Genomic DNA, 13,432 nt, shown 5'->3' with positions numbered 1-13,432 from the left:
GTACCCCGACATCAATATGGGATATGATCACCATGCACACGTACAGAGGCCGCACAACGGGTTGGCATACTCTGGATCAGGTGACTGAGCAGCTGCTGGGGTATAGCCTCCCTTTTTGCACCAGTGCCTGTCGGAGCTCTTGAAGTGTCCTAGGGGTTTGAAGACGAGCATCCGAGAGAATCCCAGACGTGCTCGATGGGGTTTACGTCTGGAGAACAGGCAGGCCACTCCATTCGCCTTATATCTTCTTGCTCCTCCACGCTGGCGGCTCGGTAGGGCCGTGCGTTATCATCCATCAGGAGGAAGGTGGGACCCACTGCACCCTTGAAAAGGCAGACATACTGGTGCAAAATGACATTCCGATACACCTGACATGTTACAGTTCCTCTGTCAAAGACATGCAGGGGTGTACGTGCACCAATCATCATCCCACCCCACAACATCAAACCACGACCTCCATACAAGGACATCAAGGACATTAACACGCGAGATGACAACCCGGTGAGAACCACTGTTCAGACTATACCTGGACTCGTCCATGAACATAACCTGGGACCACTGTTCTAATGACCACGAGTCCGCAGCTCGTGGTCGTGCGGTAGCATTCTCGCTTCCCACGCCCGGGTTCCCGGGTTCGATTCCCGGCGGGGTCAGGGATTTTCTCTGCCTCGTGATGACTGGGTGTTGTGTGCTGTCCGTAGGTTAGGTAGGTTTAAGTAGTTCTAAGTTCTAGGGGACTGATGACCATAGATGTTAAGTCCCATAGTGCTCAGAGCCATCATAATGACCACGTACTGTGTTCTTGACGCCAGGCTTTACGGGATCTCCTGTGACCAGGGGTCAATGGAATGCACGTTGCAGGTCTCCGGTCGATTAATCCATGTCTGTTCAGTCGTCTGTAGGCTGTGTGTCTGGAGAAAACTGTTCCAGTGGCTGCGGTAAGGTCCCGAGCAAGGCTACCTGCAGTACTCCGTGGGCGTCTGCGGGCACTGATGGTGAGATATCGGTCTTCTTGTGGTGTTGTACACTGTGGACGTCCTGTACTGTAGCCCCTGGACGGGTATCCTGTCTGCTGGGATCGTTGCCATAAACGTGAGATCACACTTTGTGGCACACGGAGGTCCCGTGCTACGACCTGCTGTGTTTGACCAGCCTCCAGTCGCTCTAGTATTCTACTCCTCATAACGTCATCAATGTGTGTTCTTTGAAGCATTTTCTGCACATAGTCACCATTAGCACGTCTGAAAACGTCTGCACACTTACTCGCTGCACCGTGCTCTGACATGCAACAACACACCTCTGTGTATGTGGACTGCTGCCAGCGTCACCGTGCGACGACCGCAGGTCAAATGCACTGCTTGGTCATACCCCGTTGTGATTTAAACCCGCAAACCGCCCTCAAGAGCGTTGTTTCACCATGTATCAGCATTATCCTTAATTTATGAGCATGAGTGTATATGACTCCGTTAGAGCCCTAATTTCTGTAATCTTATCTCCGTGGTATTCACGCGAAATGTACGTTGGTGGCGGTTGAATCATTCTGCAGTCAGCCTCAAACGCCGGGTTTCTAGATTTTCTCATTAGTGCTTTATCTCCAGTGATTCCCATTCGATCATCTCCGTAATACACGTGTGTTGTTTGCACCTACCGGTAAGAAATCTAACAGCCTGACTCTGAATTGTTTCGGTGCCTTCCTTTAATAGGACCTGGTGCGGATCCCAAACACTCCAACAGTACTCAAGAGTGGGGAACACTAGTTTCGTACATGCGGTCTTCAAACAGCACACCACTAATACTGTATTCGAACATTAGGGTTTTTTATTTCCTACACATCTACATTAACGTACATTTTTCTACAAATTCCACTCATCACACCAACTAGAAATTTTGTTCCAGTCATCTTATATCCTCCTACAGGCACTCGACGACGATACTTGCCATACACCACAGCATCATCAGCAAACAGCCGCAGCCTGCTGGTCACCCTGTCCGCCATGTCATTTATGTATACAGAAAATGACAGCGGTCCTATCACAAGTATTTACGAGGGATAAATGTTTATATCTCTTTGTTTTGATCAGTACTGAACACTGCAATACACATTGTTTGTACAGCATGTGTGTGTGTGTGTGTGTGTGTGTGTGTGACAGAGAGAGAGAGAGAGAGAGAGAAAGAGTGGGTGTAAATGTTTATGTTTTTTGTCCACTGGTTTGAGTAACGACTTTAAAAGTGCCTGGATGATGTATTAGTCAGTTATTAATTTTATTTCATAATGATGGCTGCTAAAAATAAAGATCGATACGCTTGATAAGTTCATATTTTGGCAGCGGTGGGCGTTGGACGCTGGGACGCGCGCTCAAAGTGCAGAGTGTTAGGTACGGGTGCACACGCTGGGTCGCTTATTTTCTTACGCAACGGGCTGACTTGAAGCGGCTGCAGCCATCTGCCAAACTGCTGCCTCCGCGATCCAACTGGCAACGCGCCCCGCCTCTATATCTGGGACAGCCACGCCCGTCGGAGCCCGCTGGAGAACCGGCCACAGCCAGAGCGACAGCCCGGCCTCTTCCACGCCACCCTACCCCCGCCTCACGCTCAAAAATATCGTTAGTCATTTTCCTGATTCGTTGATGAGCCAAAACATTATGACCACCTGGTTAGTATGGTGTTGGTCCACCTTTAGAAAGCAGTTCAGCAGTGAGTCTGGGCGGCATGGATTCCACAAGTCATTGGTAGATCACCAGAGGTACCTGCAGCCTGTTGTCTACACACCTGTCACGTAATTTTCGGTGGTTTCTGAACGCGTGGTTGTATCTCTTGTGTGATCCACCAGCTTCAGATGAATCTATTTAGGTGGCCAAGACATCAACCTGAATTCACCATTACGCCCCTAAATCGTCGGTTTCTCGTGGCACCGACAGTTGTCCCAGCTATCCTGTGCCATCAGGGAAGAGTTCAGTCAGGAAGGGAAGCAGGTAGTCCACAACAATATCCACTGGAACAGTGCCTCACTGCATGTGATCCAATGGGTCCAGATAAGGTGAATTCATTGGCCAAGGCATCAACCTGAATCCACCATTATGCTATTTTGTCTAAAACTGACATGGTGAGACCGTGGCTGTGCACAATTAATGCAGGGTAATTCTTACAGAGAAGAAAACAGTAACCAGCCACTATTAATACTGCTGTTTATTTAGGTAAATAGCGCCGTTACCGGTTTCGAACTGGCAAGTTCATCATTAGACGGCTGTTCACATGATTTTCAAGATAAACTTTACATTATCGTCCGTTTTCGATTTTTATTATTCCACTGTGGCGAAGTATCGATTTTGTTGCAAAGTTGCAGCATTGTATTTTTCTAATATTCCTAAATATATCCAGCACTTACGTAATTTGTACATCACCATATTGCGCAAAGCACCACACACGTACACACCAAAAAGAATTTGCCACATGTGAAGTTATCACAAAGACTGCAGATTTACAAACACAACAGTGTCAGAGACGTTCTCTCTCAGAGACATCACAATATACAGGTTGCTTTCATTTCACAGAATGACTGTTTTTAAAGGATAACATAACTTAATGAAAATTAAAATACGAAGATAAACCTTACATAATGAGCATATAATATTACAAATGAAGTTGACAGATGTAGTAACCAGCTTGTATGAATGCTACTTATATGGTATTATGTAAATACTGGGCTATATACAAGGAGCAACATAGAGGTTAAATAAAATGAATATATGACAGTAAAAATTGTATTAACATCTATCTATGGTGCACTGAAATTTTGAATCAAGTATGGTAGCAGTATTTTTTTTTATGCTCCTAAATCGACGGTTCCTTGTGACACGGACAGTTGTCCCAGTTATCCTGCGCCGTCGGGGAAGACTTAAAGCATGAAGGGAAGCAGGTAGTCCACACTATTGTCCACGTAGTCCACGGGTCTCATGATGCCTACCACACGATGACTACCACATGACGACTACCACAGGTTCCATGGACGCCCAGTGGATGTTTCTCATGACATGACACTGCCTCCACTGCCTTGCAACAGTGCCTCACTGCATGTGACCCACGGGATTCATGTAAGTTTGTGATCAACATGAATCCACCATCAAGCTCCTGAATCAATGGTCCCTTGTGACATGGACAGACGTTCCAGCTACCCCGCGCCACTGGGGTAGACTTCAACCCACAATAATGTCCACCTAATATACGACTGTCATGATGCGTTCGATTACTACGACAGCTCTCATGGAAGCCCAGTGAATATTCCTCATGGTATGACACAGCCTCCACCGCCCTACAACAGTGCCTCACTGCATTTTTCGGACAGCCATTAGAGTGGGTGACGTATCGGGATACAACCGTCGACCCGGTAAGTAAAGACACGTGACTCTACTGAGCATGCAACATGTTAGCAATGCTCCGCTCTCTTCTTTCGGTGACCTCGTGTCCACTGCAATCGCAATTGACACTGTCATTGGTCAGCGCTGCAACACGACAGGTATTCTGTTCTACAATGTTCGCATTTAGATGTGTTTCAAAATAGTTGTGTCTAAACCAGCATTGTACTCTACCCTCAGGTGTGATACAGATCGCCACCTATCCTATTTTGCAGAGCAGACAACCCTGTGACTTCCACGTTCTGCGATGAGGCGTCGAAGTCCAACTCTTTGTCGCCTACACGTGGTTTCACTGTCTTTCAACCACTTTCCTTAGTCGCTCACGGTAGTAACACGCGAACAAAAAAAAAAAATCAAATGGCTCTGAGCACTATGGGACTTAACATCTGAGGTCGTCAGTCCCCTAGAACTTAGAACTACTTAAACCTAACTAACCTAAGGACATCACACACATCCATGCCCTTGGCAGGATTCGAACCTAAGACCGTAGCGGGTTCCAGACTGTAGCGCCTAGAACCGCTCGGCCACTGCGGCCGGCAACACGCGAACAGCCGAGCGGCGTTACCATTTGTGAGGTGCTCGTTCCCTGACTTGTGGGTGTAACAATCTGCTATTTTGTCAAAGTTGCTTATGCCAGTGGGTTTACACGTTTGTGGCCTATATCGTAACATTCATCTCTGCTCCGCTTAACATGCGTCACGGGCTCGAAAAGCCCACAGGCAGCGTTCGATATCTTCTTGAGCAGTAGTCACAATACTTTGGCTAATCTGTGTACGTAACAGTTCCTCTGCTGCAGAAAAACGGGATTGCAGGACTGTACTCATTCTCTTACTGTTATTTAAACACTTCGTTGTTGAAGAGAACATACCGAGTATTTTAGTACAAGAGATCCGTGTTCTCCCGTGGATTACATTGTAGCTTCATTTAATATGACCTTTACTCCATTTATCTATGTAACTACATTTAAGTGCCAAAGAAACTGGTATAGAGATGCGTATTCAAATACAGAGATAAACAGGCAGAATACGGTGCTGCCTGCAGAAGACAAAAAGTGTCTGGCACACTTGTTAGAACGGTTACTGCTGCTACAATGGCGCACTATCAAGATTTAAGTGAATTTGAACGTGGTGTTATAATCGGCGCACGAGCAATGGGGGACGGCATCTCCGAGGTAGCGATGAAGTGGGGATTTCCCAAGACAATTTATCTATTGTACGGTGAATATCAGGAATCGCGTGCAACATCAAATCTCCGACATTGCTGCGGCCGGAAAAAGAGTCTGCAAGAACGGGACCGACGACGACTGAAGTCCCGTTCTTGCAGACTCGCTAAAAGTGACAGAAGTGCTACCCTTCCCTTCCGCAATTTGCTGCAGATTTCAGTGCTGGGCCATCAGCAAATGTCAATGAAACATAATCAATATGGGCTTTCGGGGCCAAAGGCCCACTCGTGTACCCTTGATGACTGCAAACACAAAGATTTACGCCTCGCTGGTGTCCGTCAACACCGACATTGGACTGCTGATGACTAGAAACATGTTTCGTGGTCGGACGAGTCTCGTTTCGAATTGTATCGAACTGGTGAACGTGTACAGGTATGGAGACAACCTCATGAATCCATGAACCCTGCATGTCAGCAGAGGACAGATCAAGCTGGTGAAGGCTCTGTAACGGTCTTGTGAGAATGCAGTTGGAGTGATATGGGACCCCTGAGACGTCTAGATACGACGCTGACAGGTGACACGTATGTAAGCATCCTGTCTGATCATTTGCGGTTCTAGGCGCTTCAGGCCGAAACCAAGCGAGTGCTACGGTCGCATTTTCGAATCCTGCCTTGGGCATGGATGTGTGTGATGTCCTTAGGTTAGTTAGGTTTAAATAGTTCTACGTTCTAGGGGATTGATGACCTCAGATGTTAAATCCCATACTGTTCAGAGCCATTTTTGAACCTGTGTCCATTCATGTCCATTGTGCATTCCGACAGACTTCGGTAATTCCAGCACGACAATACGACACAACACACGCCCAGAACTGCTCCACTTTAAACACTTCTCAGTTTAAACACTTCCGCTGGCCACCAAACTCCCCAGACATGAACATTATTGAGCATATCTGTGACTCCTTGCAACGTGCTGCTCAGAAGAGATTTCCACCCCGTCTTACTCTTACCTGAAGGATTCATGGTGTCAGTTCCCTGCATCACTACTTCAGAGTCCATGCCACGTCGTGTTGCGGCACTTCTGCATGTTGGAGGTGGCCCTACACGAAATTAGGCAAGTGAAGCAGTTTCTTTGGCTCTTCAGTGTACATTGCACTGAAAATATCTGCACAGCAGTGCAAATACCGACGGTATGCGCTATGTGTCTTCTCCATTTCTGAGCACTTACAGAACCTAGTCTATAGCAGTCGTGAGTAATGTGCCAAACTCCTGCGGTTACTGAAAATATTAAAATATCTCCGGATGACCTCAGAAATTTGGTCGATAGTGGAGTTAGCGTTGACCTAGTTTGTGAGTACGATATAACAGACTTGAAATTTTATGCACTACTCCCGTGAACACTCGGGGCAGTGTGAAAGGACCGGCCGGGATGACCGATCGGTTCTAGGCGCTACAGTCTGGAACCGCGCGACCGCTACGGTCGCAGGTTCGAATCCTGCCTCGGGCATGGATGTGTGTGACGTGCTTAGGTTAGTTAGGTTTAAGTAGTTTTAAGTTCTATGGGACTGATGACCTCAGAAATTAAGTCCCATAGTGCTCAGAGCCATTTGAACCATTTGAACCAGTGTGAGAGGGGGTAGGATATTCTGCCTTTGGCAAGAGGGCTCTCTGCATTTCTAGTTGCTTTGTTGTGGTCATGCGACTTGAGCAAGAGTCCAACGATATAATAGCTGAAGCTAATAATTCACGTACGACTCATTAGGTAGAAGAGCTTCGAATCATGTTAGTGGTCATATACCGTGGTGAAAAGTCTTGTCGTGAGTGAGCAACCTATAAAGCTACCACTTAACACTTAAGGTCATCAACTTTGAAGTGCATATTAACTGGGCGCGCGGAACCGCCATAAGAGCCGCAAGAATCGCTCTGTCGTATTGTCTGCAGGTTTTACGATGGGAGTGCGTGCAAGAGGCCACGCCACTCCAACTGTAGCCAGTAGAAAGCACTGATAATACTGTCGAGAGGTCAACACATTTAGTAGGTACGCATTGTGCGAATGACGTCACACGAAAATTCTGCATAGTGAATGACACTACAAGAACGGAACGTCAGCCTGAATGAACATCGCAGGCACTATGTAACAGGTGTACTTGATGGTGGAACGCTGAACACTCTTGTGCAATATTGAGAAGAGCTATATGAGGTTAAGTTCTTGGTGCAGTCAGCGAAGAAACAATAAGGTAGAATAGATAGTAACAATAATTGAGCAACCAAGTAAGGTTGTAAGCGTTTGTCTGAAATTTGTGGCTAGTGAAACAATTTTGTAACCTCTGTTGTAAAAGAATATAGGACAACAGATGTTTGATAAATGTGAAGAAGAAGATTGTGTTGTCAGAACAGGATTTCGTGACAAGAAACATTTTGACCAAGAAACATTTGAATACAAATATTCATGACAAGAAAAACTTTTACCACAAGACGTTTGAATATGGATGTCAGAAAGTCCTTAACAAAATTATTTATATGGAGTGTACTGCTCTATGGATGTGAAAGTTAGGCTCTGGGTGGACTGGAAAGGGATCGACTTCAAGCTGCTGAAACCTGGGTTTGGCGGAAAATGAGAAGAATGAGCTAGACGGAAAGAAAAACCAACAAGGAAATGTTAATATATGGCAACTAAGAAAGACTATAACTACAGGGAATAGATAAGAGAAAAATAAAATTTATTGGGCATGTCATTAGATACAACAGTATCAGCAGTAACGTATTTGATGTGAAAGTCACTGGAAGCGAAGAAAAAGGGCGACCTAAGAAGAAGTCTTTAGAGGACATCTGGAGCAGCATAGTATGTGACCAATTACATAGAGGTGAAACGAACAGCCAATCACGGAAGACAGCGGTTGGCTCGACAAGGCATTAGCCTTCCGAATACGTATATTTGTCATGTATGATAGTTACTTGTGTTCATAAATGAAAATAAGATTAATAATGACAACACTGTACTCTTGTTTGGATCTACATCATTGTGTGAATAAATGTTTCCAATAGTATAATTTCACTGCATAATTATTCTTGGCATCTATGGAGGCAGTAAAGAAAAATCCACATACTCTGTTTATGGAACAAAGACTGGAAGGATCCTCAAGGCGAAAGTAAATCGAAACCGTAAAAAAATAGTTATTGTTGTAACCGCAACACCAATCATAACTGGTGCAGAATCATCAGAATCCGTATCAGTCGACGTGGCAGTTAGTTGCAAAAGCTACAAGACTATAAAAAATAAAATACTTTCTATATCGAAGGTGAGCCTCACCAACACGAGTTAAAAATAATTACTGTGAATCATTTATGATTAAATTTAATTCAGTTAAATTTTTCATATTCTGTTTGGTGTTACAAGTAAAATTCTCTGGTTAAAGTTGACATGCGTACCTTCAAGTCGACAACCTTTCCTTTGAAACAACAGTCTGTGTGAATGATCTGTTTAGCATTGTTAGATCGTGCGACAGTATATAAATGAGATGTTTGAATTTTTTGTGAACCATCCAATAACAATTATAATAAATTGTATAATCTTCCATAAAATCCAGAAACAGAGTAGAGAAAACTTCATGACCGTATCTTTTGATGGAGATATGCACCCGAACGTGTTTCACATACTCTTTTCTCTTCTTCGTCTGTTATTCATAATGCAACATCCAAGCAAAACTAAACAACATCCAAGCAAAACTAATAAAAATGATATAACTATTCACACTTAACAAAATACGTTGCTCGTAATTAAAATTGTAAAACAGTTAAGGCAGCATTCAGCAAACGTGAAAATGGCATGAAAGGTATAACATGCTTTCAGGTGCAAGTGATAATTTGAGTGAGACCTCTTCAAGTGGGTAGAGCTAACGCTATATACACACATCAAAAAAAGTTTTGCATGACTCGGTTCCTAGAGTTCCCGAACCTGTACAGAAAATTGGAATAGAGATCAACATAAACATCATTTACACCCTTTTTATTGCTGAAAACCACATATTGCATGTTTACAACCATACAGCGAGACCTTCAGAGGTGGTGGTCGAGACTGCTATACACACCGGTACCTCTAAAACCCAGTAGCACGACCTCTTTCATTCATGCATGCCCGTATTCGTACGTCGTCCATAAACAGCCCTTTCAAATCCATCCCAGTCATTTTCGATAGGATTCATGTCTGAAGAACATGCTGGCCACTCTAGTCGACCGATGTCGTTATCCTGAAAGAAGTCATTCACAAGACGTGTACGATGGGGGTGCGAATTGTCGTCCATCAAGACGAATGCCTCGTCAATATGCTGCCGATATGGTTGCAGTATGGCTGGGAGGATGGCTTCACGTATCGTACAGCCGTTATGGCGACTTCCATGACCACCAAGGGCGTATATCGGCCCCACTTAATGCCACCCCGAAACAGCAGGGAACCTCCACCTTGCTGCACTAGCTGGACTGTGTGTCTAAGGCGTTCAGCCTGACCGGGTTGCCTCCAACACGTCTCCGACGATTGTCTGGTTGAAGACATACACGATACTCATCACTGAAGAGAATGTAATGCCAATCCTGAGAGGTCCTTTAGGCATGTTATTGGGCCTATCTGTACCGCGCTGCATGGTCTCGTGGTTACAAAGATGGACTTCGCCAAGGACGTCGGAAGTTGAGCATCATGTAGCCTATTGTGCACAGTTTGAGTCGTAACATGACGTCCTATGGCTGCACGAAAAGCATTATTTAAGATTGTGGTTTTGCTGTCAGGGTTCCTCCGAGCCCTAAACCGTAGGTAGCGGTCATCCACTGCAGTAGTAACCCTTGGGTGGCCTGAGCGAGGCATGTCATCGACAGTTCCTGTCTCTCTGTATCTCCTCCACGTCCGGACAACATCGCTTTGGTTCACTCCTAGACGCCTGGACAATTCCCTCGTTGAGGGCCCTTCCTGGCACAAAGTAACAATAAGAACGCGAATTGAAGTTAAAATCTTCCCGGTTATTAGGCCGCGTCATGTTTCTTCTACAATGTTCGACGTTTCGACCCCTCTGCTGGGATCTTCCTCAAGATCCCCGTTTTCAAGAAGGGACGTCGAACAGATGTGCAGAACTATAGACCTATATCTCTAACGTCGATCAGTTGTAGAATTTTGGAACACGTATTGTGTTCGAGTATAATGACTTTTCTGGAGACGAGAAATCTACTCTGTAGGAATCAGCATGGGTTTCGAAAAAGACGGTCATGTGAAACCCAGCTCGCGCTATTCGTCCACGAGACTCAGAGGGCCATAGACACGGGTTCACAGGTAGATGCCGTGTTTCTTGACTTCCGCAAGGCGTTCGATACAGTTCCCCTCAGTCGTTTAATGAACAAAGTAAGAGCATATGGACTATCAGACCAATTGTGTGATTGGATTGAAGAGTTCCTAGATAACAGGACGCAGCATGTTATTCTCAATGGAGAGAAGTCTTCCGAAGTAAGAGTGATTTCAGGTGTGCCGCAGGGGAGTGTCATAGGACCGTTGCTATTCACAATATACATAAATGACCTTGTGGATGACATCGGAAGTTCACTGAGCCTTTTTGCAGATGATGCTGTGGTGTATCGAGAGGTTGTAACAATGGAAAATTGTACTGAAATGCAGAAGGATCTGCAGCGAATTGACGCATGGTGCAGGGAATGGCAATTGAATCTCAATGTAGACAAGTGTAATGTGCTGCGAATACACAGAAAGATAGATCCTTTATCATTTAGCTACAAAATAGCAGGTCAGCAACTGGAAGCAGTTAATACCATAAATTATCTGGGAGTACGCATTAGGAGTGATTTAAAATGGAATGATCTTATAAAGTTGATTGTCGGTAAAGCAGATGCCAGACTGAGATTCATTGGAAGAATCCTAAGGAAATGCAATCCGAAAACAAAGGAAGTAGGTTACAGTACGCTTGTTCGCCCACTGCTTGAATACTGCTCAGCAGTGTGGGATCCGTACCAGATAGGGTTGATACAAGACATAGAGAAGATCCAACGGAGAGCAGCGCGCTTCGTTACAGGATCATTTAGTAATCGCGAAAGCGTTACGGAGATGATAGATAAACTCCAGTGGAAGACTCTGCAGGAGAGACGATCAGTAGCTCTGTACGGGCTTTTGTCAAAGTTTCGAGAACATTCCTTCACCGAAGAGTCAAGCAGTATATTGCTCCCTCCTACGTATATCTCGCGAAGAGACCATGAATATAAAATCAGAGAGATTAGAGCCCACACAGAGGCATACCGACAATCCTTCTTTCCACGAACAATACGAGACTGGAATAGAAGGGAGAACCGATAGAGGTACTGAAGGTACCCTCCGCCACACACCGTCAGGTGGCTTGCGGAGTATGGATGTAGATGTAGATGTAGATGTAGAAGATCTTTTGATGTCCACTACTGCTGGAACACTGCAGACTTACATAATAAGGATGCGATCGAACTGTGGTACTGACCATCTAGGCATGGTTGAACACAGACAACACGAGCCATGTACCTCCATTCCGGTGGAATGACTGGAACTGATAGGCTGTCGGGCCCCTCCCGTCAAATGGCACTGGTCATGCATGGTTGTTTTGATCTTCGTGCGGTTTACTGACTTCTCTGAACAGTCTAAGAGACTGTGTCTGTGATACAATATCCACAGTCAACGACTATCTCCACAAGCTCTGGGAACCGGGGTGATGCAAAACTTTATTTGATGTGTGTACATTCTGTGTACATGGAAAAATTACGCAACGAGTTTCTCCTTCATAAATCTCATTTCAATGTTGATTGTTTGTGAAAATTCCATTTTACTCCCTGTACAAGGAGAAATGTGACTAGCATGTATGAGAGGTCGACAGCAGCAAGAGTGTGACCTACTGATATTCCGTTTTATCATTCCACGATACAGCCGTTCTCGCAATTGTCATGCGAATATGGATTCGATGGATTCGGGAGGGCCAATCTCTACGTCACATGGGAATTGAAACTCCACACGTGAATGGAGGGACAATCTCTACGTCACATGGGAATTCAACCTCCACATGTGAATGGAGGGCCAATGTCTACGTCACATGGGAATTCAACCTCCACACGTGAATCGCCTGAGAGGGCAGACATTTTGTTTGGTCGGGCATACAGTGTTGTACAGCCTCGTCACGTACCTTGAATGAGGAATGTAAACTTGCCTGCAAGAAGACAGACAGTACGATGGCGTCTGGAACACCGCGGCCTTTGAGTATGGTGACCATTTTTGAGGCTTCCATTGACGCAGCAGCAACGAGAGGCACGCCAACAATGGTGTAACCAGTGACGATACTGGACACAGCAGTCCAAACACGCCGTCTTTGCAGACGAGTGTCGGTCCTGCACACAGTACCACGAGTGGCGTATCTGTGTTTGTAGGATTCGAGGGGAATGGAATTAACAGATTGGTTTCTTTATAGTCATGGTAGCTCAGCACGTCACGTTGCAGTAGACGTACCATGAGGTACAAAACACGACCTCCTCTGTTTCGCATAGGCAGGAATTTGGACAGAAGCCATTACTCACTGCGAACGCCGGTGATTGTGCACTATCAACGATTTTAGTAAGACGTTTTGTTCCAACAAGACAATGATCGTGCTGTCCTGACCTACCCTGATACAGAGGATGATGGACAATTGTCTTGGCTAGCACGTTCACCAGATTGCTCAGTCATTGAAAAACCCTGCTGATGGGTTGCCGAGAGACTGACATTACACTACACACCAGTCTCTACCCGTAATGGATTTTGGCACAGGTATGAAACAACATTAAATATAACATTAAGTATGAACAACATCCGTATATGTGATCAA

At 45.2% G+C, this 13,432-nt stretch overlaps 1 protein-coding gene across 4 annotated transcripts in view; it reads right to left on the bottom strand.

The window, feature by feature from the left end:
- LOC126190763 (hemicentin-1-like) overlaps positions 1–13,432 on the bottom strand; it is a 1,169,490-nt gene that overhangs the window by 665,729 nt on the left and 490,329 nt on the right. The window lies entirely within an intron of this gene.

The sequence above is a fragment of the Schistocerca cancellata genome, chromosome 6, assembly GCF_023864275.1.
Source record: "Schistocerca cancellata isolate TAMUIC-IGC-003103 chromosome 6, iqSchCanc2.1, whole genome shotgun sequence".
In the NCBI taxonomy this organism is placed as follows: domain Eukaryota; kingdom Metazoa; phylum Arthropoda; class Insecta; order Orthoptera; family Acrididae; genus Schistocerca; species Schistocerca cancellata.
This window is presented reverse-complemented; position numbering and strand designations above follow the sequence as displayed.